This window comes from Sinocyclocheilus anshuiensis, unplaced genomic scaffold (assembly GCF_001515605.1).
Source record: "Sinocyclocheilus anshuiensis isolate Anshui unplaced genomic scaffold, SAMN03320099.WGS_v1.1 scaffold147, whole genome shotgun sequence".
Lineage (NCBI taxonomy): Eukaryota > Metazoa > Chordata > Actinopteri > Cypriniformes > Cyprinidae > Sinocyclocheilus > Sinocyclocheilus anshuiensis.
In genome coordinates, this window is record NW_015549585.1 from 648,301 (window position 1) to 662,820 (window position 14,520).

At 34.4% G+C, this 14,520-nt stretch overlaps 1 protein-coding gene and 1 pseudogene across 1 annotated transcript in view; one reads left to right on the forward strand and one right to left on the reverse strand.

Annotated features, from left to right (window-relative positions):
- LOC107657950 (protein AIG1-like) overlaps positions 1–2,449 on the reverse strand; it is a 5,892-nt gene extending 3,443 nt beyond the window's left edge. The window contains exon 1 of the mRNA XM_016446295.1: positions 2,433–2,449. The gene's annotated coding sequence lies outside the window, so the exon portion shown is untranslated. The remainder of the gene's footprint in view (positions 1–2,432) is intronic.
- An 8,541-nt stretch (positions 2,450–10,990) lies between these two features.
- Positions 10,991–14,520, forward strand: part of LOC107657951 (glycine N-acyltransferase-like) — a 4,550-nt pseudogene continuing 1,020 nt past the window's right edge.

The following is a 14,520-nucleotide window of genomic DNA, read 5'->3' on the forward strand; positions in this document are numbered from 1 at the left end:
TTGTATTTTATTTTCAAGTTTGTGGTCATGTCTGCATCGGAGGTGTATTGGAGTCTTTTCCTGTGATTGCCGTCGTAGCGGTGCTAACAACAGGTGAGCTTCGTTAATGTTACTAAATTAGCCTCTAGCTGCTGTTCTCCACTAACTCACAGAACAGGTTGACTTTTTAAAGAGAGGAACATGCTAGCAATATATTAATATAGCAAGTTTTGCTGATAAATATTACAAATGTTTATTTTATTCAAATGTAAATTGTTACTGTACGGCAGTTTTTTTCTGATCATAAACTACAGTAACACAAAAATGATGTTGTGACTCTGTCTGTTACAGGAGATTTCTCCAAGCAAAAACAGAATCCTGACTATGAGAGGCAGAATCATCATACAGCCAGCTGTCCATTTTACAGAAATGCAGAATTAGGTAACACAAAATACATTTTGTTTTACTTTGCATTTACATTTATGCATTTGCAAGATTCTTTTATCCAAAGCAAGTTACATTGTATTTAAAGTACACATTTTATTAAGTTATTCATTCCCTGGGAGTCTAACAGGGGTGGAGCTAGGGGTGGGCTAAGGGGGCCGAAGCCCCAAATGTTTTTATTAGTGTCTAATGCACATCAAGATTGAGTTTTCATGCGCATTCAAATTATTTCTATAAAACCAGCACTTAAACAGCAAAATGCAGCTGCTTCAGGTATCTTTAACTTGCTGTAGCCTATAAATTCATAATACCGATCTCACTGTCAAAGTTAGATTATTGTTACTGTATAGCATCAGATATAGATTAAGTAGGCCTATTATATGCACAGACTTTCTTGGATACACACACACGCATTTAGAGCGATTATATGAACAGATTAGTTAGCATTTAGCCTGGTCTGTGGCAGGCTTTACTAAGAGTCAGGGCAACAAAATTCAATAAACAAGAAGTTAATATTAAGAATAGCTAATATTAAAATAATAAGTGATTTAAATTGTGAAGAAAATATTGTCTTTTTGCTCTATTTCGCAAAAACGGTTCTAAACAAAGCCATGTTGTGCATCTCTTCACACAGCAGTGTTTCATTACAGAATTAATTTACCTTTTTTGAAGGCCTTGAATCAGTGATTCACTGACCCTTTCATAAAACATAAAAACAGTTTCTTACTTAGTTCCTGAATGAATCGGCTGTTTTTAACGAATCGATTGAATAAATGACTCAACGACTTTAAATATTATTAATTAAAACATTAATTTCATATTATTTATGCAATTTGTAAGTGCAGATTATAATTAATTATACTTGTGTCTTTAAAAATAAAAAATTAAGCCACTTAACCAATGTAACTTTTCAGCATAGCCTATTTTATTTGAAGTATATCCCGTGTATTCTGATACATGCATTAATGTTTCTGGGCTAAGCCCCGGATATCCACTCACTGTAGAACTGCCCCTGGAATCAAACCCATAAAATAATTGTTTACTGTGCAGTACTACAATTGGATTGTTTTTACATGTAAAAAATGATTAAACTAAATGAAAATAAACTCTACAGTACTGATACTGTAAATGAAAATACGGTAATACTACGTGTTATTTGAACGGGAGCGGGCGGTCTAACAATATCCCATTCCCGACGTCCCTTCAGAACAACATATCTGTCCTTTATTCTTATTGTACAGCCTGCACTCAGGACTGTTATGCATGCGCTGCACTCATGAACCAGCGCTTTCTGAGTCACGCATTTTATTTGCGAGGTCTGTGCGCAGCTCAGAGCAGGCTGTAAACCTACCGGTGGTAAATACGGTCCTCAGACAGAACAGGCAGGTTGTCGATGAGTGACAGAGCAGAATAAGGATGGAGCAAAGTGTGGCTGCGCTGTCCTTGACGGATGTTCAACTCGGTTTTGTTTATATTTTGCTTAGCCTATCATTTTAAATGACAGATGTATTTGCGTATTTATTTATTTATTTTTCTCTGCGACACTTTTCCTACTGTGTGTACAGCAAAATGTTAAACGAATTTAGTATTTTCACAAGAGGAATACAAATAGGCTATTTCTGTACAACCTACATTTTTATTTTATTTTTCTCTGTGACACTTTTCCCTATTGTTGTAAATGTTAAACGAATTGTATCCTGACAAGACGAATAAAAATAAGAAATACAATTTTTGTACAACATTTTTATTTTCTCTGTGACACTTTTTTCCCCTACTGTGTTGGCAGCATTTGCTGTCAGTAACTTCAAGACTCTTGACAAGACGAATTATATCAATTTAAATGTGAGATTCTGGAAACGAGATCTAAATTTAGCGGGAACGGTCGGGTCGGGAAGAAAATGATTCTAAGCGGACAGCGGGCGAACAGAGAGTGAATATATAGCGGGAGCGGGACTAAAAAAAACAGTCCTGCGCAGACCTCTAGTGTACATCTGCAAGTCTGTACTTACATATATCTTTCAGCAGGTTTCTTTTGTCCTGCAAACTTTTTTGTCTGGCTTCTGCTTTTTCTTTGGTTTTATTTCTCTTGCTCTGAATGTCAAGCAGCATGTCATCTTGCGTTTCAAAATGCTTGCCATTGTTTGCTGCCACAACATCATCAATTTTGACAAGTAGCTCTTTGACTCTATCACTTTTGTTTTTGAAATCAAAAGCATAGTATCTTTTTCCACATCTCTCTAGGATTTGCTGCAGATCTTCTCCTTGATTCTCTATGTGCTGCTCGGTGGATTTGTCCTTTAGTGAATCAGCTCCTGTAAAGATCACTATTGTGCGTTTCCAGACTCTCTCACCAAAGAGACCAAGGTGCTCCTCAATGCTGAGTCTGTTTTCTTCAGTAAAAGGCAAACTGAGATTAATGACTATGAGAAAGACGTGAGGCCCTGTTTCACACAGGAAGACACTGCAAGCCACTTCCTGTTTGATAACCTCTGGTGAGTCTTGCAAACTAAATTTCTCCCACCAACATGCAGTGTTGATCAGAGTTATTTTCCTTCCATTCACTTCACCGTCTTTCTTCACAGACTTCACAAAGTATTTGTCAGTTTCAACTTCAAGACCTAAAATGCTGTTTATCACTGAGGCTTTGTCAGATTTCTGCCACCCCAGAACAACAGCTCTTATTTCTGTCAGAAAAGAAACATCATTGGAAAGTCAAACTTTTGCAATTATTTTAATAAAGCAAGGTTGGAAGAGATAATCTTGCAAGTAAATAGTACACAAAAAAATATTTTACAAACCACCCTATGTAGCTTGAAATATTCAAATCTGATTTTTGAAAATGAAAATGAACATTTTTAACAAATCCGATTTCAAGTTGTTTTTGTTGTTCTGGGTATGACGTGCAAGGAACATACATAAAGGACAGTCGTGCACAAGATAAATGTTCAAATAGTTGAGTATTCTCTCTTGTTTACAGAAAACATTTAAATGTTTGTATCAATCAAAAGCAAAATACATTTGGCATCTAAGCCTGTGAACTTTACCTGCTTTCATCTTCCTTGCCTTCTTATGTGTGATCCAAACGAAATCTTTAAGAAGGGAAAAAAACTAGCATGAAATATAAAAATAAATAAAACTAACAAATATACTAGACTGACACTTCAGCTTGATAGGCTGGTGTTTAGAAATAAGGCAGGAGTATCTTAACCTGTGTAATTAAATGTGTACTGTATGTAATCTTACATAATGCATGCGTAAAAATATTTTATTCATAAAAAGTATAGAAAAAAAAATGTATAGACTCTTTGTTAATTTATCATTAATTTTACTTAAGATTGAGAAATACCATCCCTTGAAGAGTGCAGTATTCTTTGTGGTGAAGTAGAACAGATACTTCCTGTTTTTCTGTTTCTACCATCAATTTATCCCCTCGTCACAGCCAACCCGATCAATATATCAAACATCCATTCACAATTTAGCATCTTCATTGTCTTGGCATAATGTTGTTCACAGAAAATTCAACATGACTCGGCAGGAAAAGTACCAAGTTTGGTACATATATGTGTAATGTTTATTTAGGTAAAAGGGGGCACTACAGGACCCGCCGCCACACCCTATCTAAAAGCCAAAGGTTTTTAAATCATGGCAAAACATCCAAAACCTTGAGAAGAATAATAATAATAATAAAAGAACAATAGTGCCTTTTGCACTTTTAGTGCCCTAATGATACAGCAGCAGAAAACTGCCATGTGCAACATATTTAAAAATCTGGGTTAAAACACTTTGCTGGGTTAAAACAATTTATATTACAATTAGTGCATTATCATGCTAAAAACATGTAAGTCTCACATCTCACCTGATCACAGGCGTGTTAAAGCCTCTCCTGATATGACCAGCACAGTATCTGACAGACAGCAGCTAAACTCAGCGCTTCAGAGTGAAACCTGTCTCAGAGTAAACTTCAGTCATTCCAAAATAAAAGTCACAGAAGAGCAGCATCACTGCCTCATTTTAAAAGAAATAGTAAATCCAAAAATGAATATGATGTCATAATTTCACACCGGCATGTCTTCCTAAACCAAAAACTGGTAGTTTACATAAATATTAAACATAGACAAGTCTTTCTGAAATGCCAACAACTGCTGTATTATTAGCCTGATAAAATACAAGTATGTTAAATCACTAAAACACAGTTAAAGAAACCAAAAGATTCAAGGCTTACTATGAGACAATTCATTTGCATACTTATTTATTTTTTGACACCAGACTGAATCCATGTGACTCAAAGATCTAGAAATACAGGCTATTAAGTAAGCGTGATTTGAAAATTACAGCTTATGAAATGCTTCAAAAATATAAGATACTGATAGTGATGCATATTAACATGCAACTAAGTATATAATGAGGCACACATTAACAAAGCACGTACTGCTGACAACATTTCACCATTAGAAATCATCTCCATCATAATGTTCAGGCACACTGATCTGACAGCGGGCGTTTGGGAATATAATTGTTTCCTGGCACTGCAATGACACTGAAGGAAAAAATGTGCAAAGAAAAAATGTTAACAGCTTTGCTACAATCCAAATACAATACAAGACAATGGGAAGAAGAAGAAGAAAAAACTGAGGGAATATATACACAACGAGCAACTAAACAAGACATATGGATGCACTTTATTGGGCTTCTTTTGGACTATTGAAAAATAACACCCATTCACTGCCATTATAAAGCTTGGAAGAACCAGGATATTTTTTTATAAACCTCCGGTTGGATTCGTCTGAAAGAAGAAAGTCATATACAATTAGGATGGCTTGAGGGTGAGTAAATTATGGGGTAATTTTCATTTTTAGGTGAACTATCCCTTTAAAGATAATTTGTTTTATTTGCAGATGGAGAATGTGATAAACTTTATACCACACAGCTGCGTGAAGGACAACCCAACTTTGTTAATTGAAATGTGACCCTGGACCACAAAACCAGTCTTAAGTGTCAATTTTTCCAAATTGAGATTTATACATCAAATAAGCTTTCCATTGATGTATGGTTTGTTAGGATCAGACAATATAAGACCGAGATACAACTATTTGAAAATCTGGAATCTGAGGGTGCAAAAAAATCTAAATATTGAGAAAATCGCCTTTAAAGTTGTCCAAATGAAGTCCTTAGCAATGCATATTACTAATCAAAAATTAAGTTTTAATATATTTACAGTAGGAAATTTACAAAATATCTTCATGGAACATAATCTTTACTTAATATCCTAATGATTTTTGGCATAAAAGAAAAATCAATAATTTTGACCTATACAATGTATTTTTGGTTATTGCTACAAATATACCCCAGCGACTTAAGACTGCTTTTGTGCTCCAGGGTCACAAATGAATAAAAAAAATTAAAAAAGGAAACATGGATCACAAGGAATACTACCAAAAAGCCAAGTGTGCAACCTGCATCAGCTAATGTTTCATTAAGCAATGTCATAGGCATGACAGACCAGCAGATGCCAATGCAGAAGGCACCTATGCTCAAAGTGGAGTGTATGCAGAAAAGCCTAAAAACAAACCAGGAAAAAGGATTCCCAAGAGTCTATGCAGCAGCAGGAGTTGGACGAGCTTGTGCTGAATTCAGTGTATTTGAGGCTGAAGCCAAAGGTCCAAACACCTCAGCTGGTGCTGAAGCCAGTGTGGCTAGACTCAGGGCCGGAGCAATGGCTCGAGCTGAAATTGGCAGTGCGTCAGCTAAAGTTGACACGGGTGTATCTGCTGGTGTGGAGGTCAAGTTCTTGGGAACCAGATTCTCAGTTGGACCAAAAACATGTATATCGGTTCTGGGTTCAGAAGTGTCATTTTCAGTCATGTAATCAGACAGGTATTACTTATCTTTAAATGTATTTATATGTAATATTTTACTACCAGGCCGTGAAGATATAAAGCAACTTAAAAATAAATAAATAACTTTAACCAGTTTCAAAGCAAATTTAGTATTGCTGTTGAGCTACACAGAATTATACTTTAACAATATGAAAACAATGTTTTATTTTAGATTTTGTAATTCTACAATTGTTGAGATGGTTGTTTTATTTAAGAATAAATATCTGTATTTGGTTATGCAGGTTTGTTTAATTAGATTACGCCAGCACCAGTATGGATCCAACAATTGCGAAGATTTCAGGGCAACACCAAAAATTGCAAAGACTTCAGATGATGCCAACCTTGGATCAACATACAAAACTGTCACATATTATCCTTATATTGTAATCATTACAAGCACAAGCTGTAACTGTTGTCTAACATGTCTGTTGTACTTAGCTGAATACTAATCTTAACTAATATAATGTGTTATATATTACAGCCATATGGACATTACTTTGATAGTTCATCTGTGGCTTATTACAGAATACTTTCTAGTTTTAACATTGAAACAAGAATTATCTGTAAAGCTGCTTAGAAGCAATACATATTGTGAAAAGTGCTATACAAATAAACCTGAATTGAATGTTTATTGCTTTTCTCTTCAATACTGTCATTCCCAGTGTAACTGTGTTCACAGGTATTTCTGGAGACTTTTAATATCAGTCCTTTTCTATTTATACAATATTAATCTAAAAAAAACAACAACAACAAAAAAAAAACAAATCTGCAGTTCTTTTGTTCAAACAATAAGAAAGCAGCTGTGTTTGTCTCTCTATGAATTTCCAACAGATCTGCATAAGTGGATTCAGCCAATTCAATCTAAAGGTCATTCATAACTATTGAAGGGGGAAATTAAGCTTTTCGAAACTTCAAATCAACTGAACCAATTGCTTGGTAATGAAATAATGCTTTGGAAATTACTTTCATGTATTTTCATTTAAAGCAATCAACAATATTCTGAAATACACGGATCTAAACTTTGTATTTCCTTTTCCTTTACTGGGCACTTGACTTTCAATTTGGCACATTTGGCCATCTTTTTCCATAAATGTCTTCAGTTGTGGTTATGTGACCAACTACACAAATGCAAGATTTTGGTGTATTTATTTATTAATTAATTATTTCATCCTTATGACAAAAGATAATGAGGTCAAAAGCTCTATAGCTCTTGGCAACTTACAGAGATGCTGTACTTGATCAATAGTACGCTAACCTAATTTTTTTAATGCATTATTAGCCTACTTTCATCGAATGACACGTAATATCCCAGCAGTACGTTTCACATACAGAACAGTGATTCTGTGTCGCCCTCTAGTGCTGCAGATGCGCTACAGCATCATGAACCATGAACAAAACATTAAAGGGATAGTTCACCCAAAAATGAAAATTTGATGTTTATCTGCTTACCCCCAGGATCGTTTTTTACCTCTGATTCACGCAATGTCCGAACTGTTCGAACTCTCCCGAGCGGCGGCGCGTCCTCCGGAGCGTGTTCTCAACAGCAGGAACGTGAGGCGTCGTCTTCTTGCTTTACGGCGGATCGCAGACTTATAAGTGCATTATCGCCACCTGTCTCTCAAGTGGACCAATGACACTCCTAATTGAGATTGTAGATAGATATAGTATTTATATGTAGATATAAATACTGTTCAGTTTCTTGCACAGACTGATCGTTTTGTGTCTTTACACATCAATGTATCGTCACGAGCCGCAGGGTTTAATTTGGTTTTGTTTGTGTATGTTTTTTTTTACTCTCAAAGCCGTGATTCCCATTCACCTCCATTATAAGACTGACAAGACTGCAACGGTTTGAGTTAAAAATCATCATATGTGTTCTACTGAAGAAACAAAGTCACCTACATCTTGGATGCCCTGGGGGTAAGCAGATAAACATCACATTTTCATTTTTGGGTGAACTATCCCTTTAAATCCAAACAAAAATGAAGTTTCTAGCTTTTACATTTCTAGAGTTCTAGAAATTTCTAGAACCAAATGCAAAAGTACTAATTATAGCGCTACGACCCAGAATCGTCTCCATCTAAATTTATGGTCAGGAGCCGCTACTGATGAAGATACAAACTACAAGTTGTTATTCAGGAAATTAAAGGACATTATAAAAACAACAGCTTAGCTTGACATAGCATTTTATATGTCAGTATATCACGTTGTGACAGTTTTATTCATATTTAGCTCACGTTTTAAACAACTTGCAAACTGCTGACATTTTAAATGAAAGAAAAAGTAGAGCAGAATAAAATTCAGATCAAATCGTTAAATATGCTACAAGTGTAGCTAAAATCAACCAAATAAGATTTAAAACCAAATGAATTGCTTGAACTGACAAATACATACATTCAAAATTATGTCCATACCCTGCTTGGTGATTATTCGATTTCTGTACTTGAATACTACCGTTGACTGGAAAATGAAAGCACTGTTTATTTCATTTGTATCTCTGTTCTGTTGTATTTATTTGAGCTATTGCTTGTAATTTAGTCTCATTTAAGTACTGACTGGTTACTTGTGTTTTTAAATAATGTTTGAACTTTATAGGCCTATTACTAGTTTTGCTGTGATATAGAAACTGCAATCGACCATTAGAATTCAAGATAACATTAATTTAATAAAAGCCTTCTTTGAAAAAGATTGCATTGACAAACATTTATAGTGCATTTTCTACGTGTTTATTGCTACGTTTAGCACAGCAAAAATAGACTCACACGTCCTTACAAGTAAGCGTGAGATGTATCGTCGCCATGACAACCTGACATGGTCTCTGCAGTCATAAAATCACTTGAAAATTATACTTGGAGTTGCATGAGTGTGATTACGTAGGTGTGATATGGAAAAGTTCAAATGTTAATTCAAAAGTTATTGATGACTGACCAAAGCAAGTGGCTCTGATTTTATTTTATTTTGATGCAACATACTATATATGTTAATGCATAAATAAAGCATGTATTCATTAGAAAGCATCTGTATCATGATCCTCAGATCCAGTCAGACACAGTGATCTGACAGCAGGTGTTTGGGGATATAATCGTTTCCTGGCACTGCAATGACAGTGAAGGAGCAGGTCATGATCTGAGAAAATAGACAAACAAGAAAACACCAGAAATTACTACAATATTTAAGAGCTCTCAACTTTCAGTCACAGTAGTTGTTAAGAAAGCTATGTATAAGTATACTTACATATTAATATTTAACACATGCAAAAACTAATGAGAGATCAGTTCACAAATTCAATTACACATGAATTTGTTTACATGCAAAATATTTAATTTCATTTATGTATTTATTTGTTTTATATTTTTGTTTTTGTATTGGACAAAGTGCAAATAGTACATATTAACACTGACACTGAGATGCATATTGCATATACCTAAAATATATGTGCGTAACCAGAATTTCATAGTTTAAATGTATAATTTTTATTCATATTTAACTAAAAATACAATGCAAAAAATGACCTTAGATTCAATTACACATGAATTCATTTGCATGCAAAATATTTTATTTCATTGGAGAAAATGCAAAAAGCGTATAATAACATTTAACTAAACCACAATGCAAAAATTATCTATTTGTGTAAATTTATGTCAATTCAATCAGACATGAATTCATTTTCATTTTTATTTATTTTAAACTATTTTATTTTATTGAACAAAATGCAAATAGTGTATATTAACATTAATTTACATGCAAAATATTTAATTTAATTTATCTTATTTCATTAGACAGATGCAAATAACATTCAACGATATTTACATTGGGTTGCAAATTGCATATGCCTAAAATATATGTGCTTAACCAGAAAATGTAGTGCTTATCACTGGTTTCAGGAAATAAAAATTCGATATTCCACGAAATGCATCACAAAACACAATGAAAATACAAACTCTGAACTCTCATCTAATTATTATTAGATGTTATTTCTCACCTCTGCATTAGACTGCAAAGCACAGTCTGTTAGATTCACACTGGCGTGATTCTCGCAGACCGTCTGCGCAGCTTGTATCTGTAGCGTGTATTTAACCCGTGCAGGAGGATAGAGCTGCAACAAACACAATATCTCATCAAATACATCAGAGTAAAGGAGATGTATGTTATACGATGATCTTGACTCTTACCTGAGCTGCGTCTGATAAGATATCCACCACTTTAAAGGCATAAGGGTAGCTACTCATGCGATTATGGACGTCCATGGCAAAGTTGGCCACATTAATGACATTATGGTTGTAATCTAGTTTCACATTGTCTCCTGAGACAATAAAAGCTGAGAAAATGGATGCAAAAAGAGTGAGAATGCAAACCATCTTGGCAGGTTGTGAATCTGAGGGAACAAAAGCAAAGCCAAAATCATCTGGGTGTATCAGCATGAGGGTGGAAACATTGACAGCCATAAAATCCTGACAGTTTAACACACCTCTATTTATCTGCTGCATAAGAGCTTCTCGTGTTTCTGCATCCTGCTGACGGACAGACGCTCATGCTTGAGTTCAACTCACTGACTCATCAAATGCAGATGATCACAGAAAATCCATCTCACATTCTCATGCTCTTCACTGCAGCTGCACTGATGTGTTTACATCATCTTTCAGGTCATATGACCAGACCAGCTGCAAGCATCAGGACCCGACACTGAGCAGTCCACATTATCTCCTGATTAAAAAGACTTAAGGAATGATTCTTTTTGGTTTTAGATGGTCTAAGCTGGTTCTGAGCACTTTAAACTATCAATCCAAACCAGTCTGATCAGTATAAGCCGGATGGAGACTAGCATGATCGTGCACATGAACCACTTCAAGCTGGTTTGAACAGCAGGAAAGTGTTAATATTTGATAGAAATGATCCACTTTTGCATGCTGTGTTAACATGAACAACATGTGAAACTGAAGTGCACTGCTGTTTTGACTTTGAAAACAACTTCCTTGACTTTGCACTCGGCATTGAGAGTTTTTGTTAACCCTTTGTTGGTCTTCTGATTTCCATGAGCGTCTTATGTGCACAAAATGATCATTCTTGGGACTGAGGAGTTCAAATAAGCTGAAAGTGTTTTGAAGCAGAGTTTTCCAGAGTCCATCAAGGTGTGCCGATTCTAGAAAGGTTTACGTACTTTACTTTTGACTGAAAAGGTTAAACTATCAGATTACCATGGCTTTTATTTTCACTTGCTCAAGAGCAGCTGGGTAACTAACAGCTGTTTAATTCACTTGTTTTCCAGGTTTATGGCTGCATATTCAACATAAACAGAGGGAAACCTCACAATCTGGAGGTTATTGCAGATCAGTGGCCAGATTTCACGGTCATTATGTGCAAACCGAAAGTTCAGGTAACATTATTTTACAGATCCAGACATCTATTGTTCTCCGTTTACAAAAACTAGAGCCATGTTTTAACAGCAACCATAGTTTAACTGTGGTATTTGAGGTAAACCAAGGCATATGAAAAACTATACTTTATAGGCAACGCTCAGTGCTGTAACTGTAAACTAAAACTATTAAAACATCTGAGATAAATCTGAAATAAAATAAAACATAAATATTAGATGGAAAACTTCAGCTTAAAAAAGTAAATGAAAATTCAAACTTGGCAACTAACTGAAACAAAATTATAAAAATAAAAGTTAAAAAAGTACAATTATTAAAAACAAAAAAAAATTATTAAAGCTAAATATATTTTTAAAAACACATTACAAAATTACAACATATATGTATATATATATATATATATATATATATAATATATTATTTTTTTTTATCAGGGCACAAAGGATCGAGAAGGAGATTTCAACATATACAGCATCTACTCAACGAGCAAAGACAGCCTGAAAAACTTTCTGAACACACCTGGTGTGATCAATAAAGATGCATTCACATTATTAGCAGGTACGCACTCTATTCCTCATCAAATTAATTGCCTGAAATAACTAGTTTTGAGACTGTGACTAAATGAACCATGCACAAACCTGTTGGCTGCAATAAAGGGGTTGACATCAGGCATTTAGAAGCAGTTCAGGAGTTTGCAGATCAGCATGGACTTCCGTGGAAAGTTCAAGGAGTGATGAAGGTCTTACTGCTGCAGGATGAAGGACAGCTGCAGCTTAAAGCGAGGTAGGCTACTTACTCTTAAACGCCAAATATTATCTTTCCCAACACAGGATGATGCTTAAAGCAACTGCATGTAAGCTTTTACCTTGAAATATCAGTTTCAAAATTATTCTGATGACATGCACTTACTTCTAAATAAGGTGAATGGCTCTTGTTTCTTTGACAAACGGAAGTTCGCTGAGCGGGTACGAAATACTGCGAAAATAGCGGATTGCTTTACGGCAGCAATAAATGCACGTCTACAGATGAGGACTACGCTGAATAAACCGCTTTTGTGGAAAAACAGCTTATCGTTTAATGAATCTACAGCATATTGGCTAATATTCAACATGTTTGCCATTAAACATTCATTTTTGGATTGATCTATTGTTAGTGTTTATGGACACGGACAATTTTGCAACAGGTTTTCAGTACTTTTCATTCATTTCTATGATAACAACCTGATTGTTCTAGATAAACACTTCATTCATAGATGTAAATATTTAAAGGTGAAACCCCATTTCAACAGATGGAAGATTGATTTGAAGTTATTTGTAAATCTCTTCACTGACGGAGAGAAATGCCCTGAAACTTCTTTTTGTTTTAGACTTAATTGTTTTCATTACTTGAATGAGACGCTCGCCTTTCCCTCTTTTTATTTATTTTTCTATTCAATTACTATTGATTTTTTTTTATATAATTTGCTTTATTAAAAGGCTGTATCAACATGAAAAACATTTGTAGGGTAGTTGACATATGCCATAAATGTTTGTATTTGAATTCTGTTTGAGCATTAAAAAATTTAAATTAAAATTCTATGGTATCCGCAAACAGCTGTCGCATAACTATGACAGAAATTCAATGACGTCAAGGGTGTAATGTGATTGGTTATCAAAGCACACCTGATCAAAGTTGGCCTTTAAGCTGCTGACCCCAATAATAAGAGCAGCCTAAGATAATATTATAAGCTATATCATAAGTATCATAAGATAGAGTACCGCTATCACTGTTATTACAACAGTGTCAATTCCACTCACTTATCTGAAGGGGGCTCCAAAGTCGCAAAAATACATAGAACTACTACATAGTTTCTTTAATATCCCAAAACATCAAGCAGCATAAACGAAAACACTATCCCATTGTTATAATTTTCATTTATTTATATGAGTTTTGCGGATTTTGCGGGGTTTGGAAAAAAATGTAACTAAACAGCACATTTTATTTGCTTTAAAGGGGTCATATGATGTTTTTTTTTAAATCTGGTTAAATGTTTCCCCCTTTCTCAAATCGAGCCGATCTCAGATGCCTGTCTGTGTGACGTCACACTGACAGGCCCCTCCCACAATAGTTTGATTGACAGATCATATCAACTTTTGGAAAATGGGCATCCTATGACCCCTTTAAATACCTTATTTTTTAAAGAAGCATTCGTAACCTTGTTTTTAATAGTTGACCTTTTATTTTTATTTTTCGATGTTTTCAGTTCCGCTGGACTCAGATTTGCTCCGCTCAGTGCGGCTCATATTTTATATATATTTGCTTTTATATGCATATTTGTAGCACGCAAAATAATCTCCACATATGAAAACAAAAATCACTTTTTAGTCACCTCATCATTACTTGTAATATATATATGTAATATATATATATATTATAACATTCCTAGCATACAAAAAAATCGAAATATATGAACATATGCAAATATAAATCACTACAAATGTCAGGAGTTTTTCTCTTTATTATTTGTAATATTTTCTTTTTATTATTTTTATTTTATATGCATGTTTGTAGCATACAAAAACATTTGAATATATGCAAATTAGGGCTGTCAAATCAATTAATCGCGTTCACAATAAAAGTTTGTGTTTGCATAATATCTGTTTGCTGTGTATATATGTATATATAAATACACACATGTATACATTTAAGAAATATTTACACATATATATGTATTCATATTTACATATGATTAATATATTTGTATTTATTTATACATACGTATATGTATATAGACAATACTGTACACACACACATATTATGTAAACACAAACTATTATTTTGGATGCTATTATTCGCGATTAATCGATTTG